We start from the raw sequence: 4944 nt of genomic DNA on the forward strand, positions 1-4944 counted from the left end.
ATGGAAATTTGGAGCAAATAAAATTGGATTGAGCAGATTTCTCTTCAACAAACTTTCATCTCAAGAATTCCTTTGCAAAAATTATAAATAGCAGATTGCAGAATGGAATAGGGGCTGCTCTCCTCTGCAATTTTGGAATTCTAAAAGCACTTTTGTAATAGGGATTTAGAGTTGTAGGTGGGAGGAGTGGAATCTCAGATCTAGAGATTATTGAGGTTTTTCTTTTACATCCTGAGTTATGTATAATGAACAGAGTTTGCACTATTGTAGCTTTGCTTTTGAAAGCAGAAGCCCAGGCATTGTAAAGGACTATTAGAGACCGGAGCTGGAGAAATGGATTTAATAAATTGGTATTTCAAATACTATTATTTTAAATGCTGGTTTTATTTTATGATAACAGGAATGGTGTCAATTTACTTACATATTTGTGCACTTTTGTCGGTATGGGTAATTTGCTTCTATTTTATGTTGTTATTTATCTCTGCTCTTATGAGCTGAATTCTGATTTCTGAGTAACTATTTACTCATAAATCTGTCTTTTAATATTGGATGAATAAATAGTGATATGTTGTGAACTTCTTCCGCATATTATTGTTTAATTATTCAAGTTACTGATTAAATGATCAAGATCATTCTGTGAACTACTTCCTGAGTGTTGTTGATTGATTATTTCAGTTAAAAGGTCTTAATAGGATGTGTTTGGTATCCATAACGTCGGTTAATTGAACTATTTCATTAACTTGATATTCATTATAAACGAGACATTTAAATCTCAATATTTTAAATACCTACTCTTGGTTAGGTTAGATCTATATCTGCCTAATTGAGATAGGATTAAGATAGTTTCTTTTGCTTGCATCTTAGAACAAGTTTGCATTTAGAGTAAATTCTACATTCTTTTAAGTCCTCTTCCAAAGAGGCAAACTTTAGTAGTGGATTGGCTGAGCCCTAAATCAGCTTAAGGATCACTTTCTTGCCTGATCAGCAAGAAGGACGATCTGATGTCTCTTTTCCATTGGTGAATGAAAGTCATATTTTAAAGCCATTGGAAATTGAGAGAAGGTAACTAGACCTAGTTGAACCAGTCGGAACCACCATTCCAAACGAAAAAGGAGCTGCTAACCAAGGTCCGGACTGGGTGGTCTCCCCCATGTTGTTGCAGCGATTTTCGAGGCTTCGACAAAAGCACAGAGCCATAATAAATTGCTTGGTGAAAACAGTGAGTTGTGTGAATCCGCAAGGACAAACACAGACCATTCAAGGGGTGCCAAAGCCCATATTAGTATGACAAATTTTAGCTATGCAAATGAAAAAGAGTGCATGGAAAGGCTATCAATTATTTCTGATTCATGTGGAAGAGGGTAGCCAGCAAAGGAAAGAGCCAACCTTAGATACTCTACCCATCATTAAGGATTTCCAAGATGTTTTTCTGGAGGAGATTCCCAGTTTACTACCACACCGGGACATATACTTTACCATTGATTTGGTACTCGAGGCACCCTAGTGTCTAGAGAACCTTACCGGATGAGTCCACCTAAGTTGTTGGAACTGAAAATGCAGCTACAAGAGCTGTTAGATAAAGGCTACATCAGGCCTAGTGTGTCACCATGGGGGGCACCTGTATTGTTTGTTAAGAAAAAAGATGGCACATTTAGAATGTGCATTGATTATAGACAGTTGAACAAGTTAACTATCAAGAACAAGTACCCATTTCCCTGTATTGATGATTTATTTGATCAAGTAAGAGGGGCAACCATATTTTCAAAGATTGATTTGAGAACAAGATATCATCAACTGAGAATTAAGTAGGAGGATGTTCATAAAACAACGTTTAGGACCAGATATGGACACTATGAGTTTGTAGTGTTACCATTTGGCCTCACTAATGCCCCAACAACTTTTATGTGCCTAATGAACAACATACTTAGCAAGTTTTTGGATAAATTTGTACTTGTATTTATTGATGATATCTTAATATACTCCAAAGATGAGGATGAGCATAAGGAACACCTAAAATTGGTGTTGCAGACATTAAAGGAAAATCACTTGTATGCCAAATACAACAAGTGTGAGTTTTACAAACCCAAAATACAGTACTTGGGTCATTATTATTTCTAAGGAAGGACTGGCAGTGGATCTAGAGAAGGTAAAATCCATGGTTAACTGGCCTACACCAAAGGATGTATCTGTTGTCCAGTCTTTTATGGGACTGGCAGGGTATTATCGCCAATTTATAGAAGGGTTCTCTAAAATAGCACATCCCATTACATCTTTATAGAGAAAAGGGGTAAAGTTTGAATGGACTGTAGAGTGTCAAAAAGGTTTTGATAAGCTTAAACAATTACTTACAACAACTCCCATCCTGAAATTAGCAGATCCAAATAAAGAGTTCACAGTTTGCACTGATGCTAGTATGGAAGGACTAGGGGGTGTGTTGCTATAAGGTAACTCTGTAATAGCATATGAATCCAGGAAATTAAAGACCCATGAAAGAAATTATGCAGTATATGATCTGGAGCTAGCCACTATCATACATGCCTTAAAAATGTGGAGAATTACTTGTTAGGAAAAAAGTTTATCCTAACAACAGACCATATCAGTCTGAAATACCTTTTCAATCAACTAGACTTAAATGCTAGACAAGCCATATGGATGGCCTTTCTTAGTGAGTTTGAGTTTGACATAAAACAAATTAATGGGAAAGAGAACAAGATAGTGGGCGCCTTGGGCATGCATGATTACAATCTAATGGAGGTCACTGTTAGTAAAATTAACACTCATTTTCTAGTGAAAATGCAGAGTTCCATGGACAATGGCCCAAAATATTTGGAAATCCATTGAAAATTACAGAAAACCAATGTTCCTGGTTATGTTGAAAATGCTAAAAATTTTCTAATTTATAAGAACATAATGTATATTCTTGAAGTTCATGATTTGAAGCAGCTAATATTTGATGAATATAAAAAAAACCTTACACTGGGCACCCAGGTTACTAGAAGATGGCTACAACATTAAGAAAAAAATATTTTGGGCAGGAATGAAGAAAGAAGTCGCTGAATATTTAACAAAGTGTTTGGAGTGTCAATAGGTAAAGGTTGAGCATCAACACCTGGTTGGGTTGCTAAATCCCCTACCTATTCCCGAATGGAAATGGGAAATCATTTCCTTAGACTTTATTACAGGGCTACCTAGAACAAAAATACAACATGATTCCATCATGGTGGTGGTGGATATGTTAGTAAAGTAGCTCACATTGTTCTTATGCAATATATGTTTGGTATAGTACAAATTGCTCATAATTTCATGCAGGAAATTTTTCGACTTCACGGAATACACAAGATGATAGTGTCTGATAGGGATACCAAATTTACTTCCAACTTCTGGAAGGCGCTATTTGGTAGCATGGGCACCAAATTGAACTTTAGTACAACATACCATCCCCAAACAGATGGACAAATGAAAAGAACCAACCAAATATAGGAAGATATGCTCAGAATGTATGTTATGGATCAACTAGAAAATGAGAGGAATTTCTACATTTGGTCTTATTTGTCTACAATAATAGCTACCATGCATCCATAAAAATGAGTCCTTTTGAAGCCTTGTATGGCAGAAAATTACATACACCCCTTAGTTGGAGTCAACCAAAGGATAGTCTGATTCTTGGGCCAGATGCATTACAGGAAATGGAGCAAACAATGCGAAGGATTCAATGGAATATTCATTAGGGGAATTTTGAGTTCTAAAATGGGCCTCCTAAGAAAAATGTACAACCAAAATAAACTTTATAAGAACCAATAGGATTCAAGATGATGATGTCAAACCTAGGGGATGATTCACCATTTTTGGAGTAAAAAAGTAAAAATATTAAAAAATAATAAAATAATAAAACTATTTTTCAACTCATATTTTCAACTTATCTCCCTAATTTTTACTCAAATTTTGAGCCAGAGTACTCGTTGGATGAATTTAAAATTTAATTCCTCATCCAAGGAGTACCAATGTTGCATACTTTTGATGGAGCCTGTTACATGAAAAATGAGAAATACATGAAAAATGTGATTGCAATCATGTTTTTCATGTGTTTCTCGTTTTTCATGTAGTAGATTCCATCAAAATTATGCAACATGGGTAATCCTTGGCAAGGAATTACATTATGCATCCAACGAGTGTTTACGCTTGAAATTTGAGTAAACCCATAAGGAGATAAGTTTAAAATACAAGTTGAAAAAATAGTTTTTTCTTTTTTCTCTCTAAAATTTAATGATGTAATCTAATCTTATTTTATTATTTCCACTATTATTTTATAATTTCCTTAGGAGGCCCATTTTAGACCTCAAAATTTCCCTAATGAAAGCAACACAAGATTGGAAAAAAAGTTATGCAGACAAAAAGAGATCACACAAAGAGTTTAAAGTCGAGGATCATGTCTATCTAAGAGTAAAACCCAAAAAAAGTACATTAAGAATGAGCTCTTGTCCAAAATTGGCACCCCAGTTTTGCAGGCCATTTGAGATTTTGGATAGAGTAGGACCTGTAGCTTATCAACTAGCACTACCCATTCACATTAAAGTTCATAATGTTTTTCATGTTTCCTTGCTTAAGAAGTATGTACATGATAACTCTCATATTATTGACTGGAAAATGTTACAGGTGGAACCCGAAGGAGACTTCATGGCAGAACCACTCTACATTCTCGATTGGAAAGAGATATGACTCTACAAATGAGTTGTCACTCGGGTTAAAGTGCAGTGGAAGCACTATACCCTCGAGGAGGCTACTTGGGAGTGAGAAGATGAAATGCAGAAAATTTTCCAGCACTTTTCTAGCAGAAAATACCTATGAATTAAACATCGAGGATGGTGTGAATATAAAGGGGAAGGATGTAATATCCCTCTATTATGTAATGTTGTTTTAGTTATCTATGTTGGTAAGAATGGAATA

Source organism: Pinus tabuliformis, chromosome 9 (genome assembly GCF_031772625.1).
Source record: "Pinus tabuliformis cultivar Carrire ecotype Pingquan chromosome 9, CPIR1, whole genome shotgun sequence".
NCBI classification, from domain to species: Eukaryota; Viridiplantae; Streptophyta; class Pinopsida; order Pinales; family Pinaceae; genus Pinus; species Pinus tabuliformis.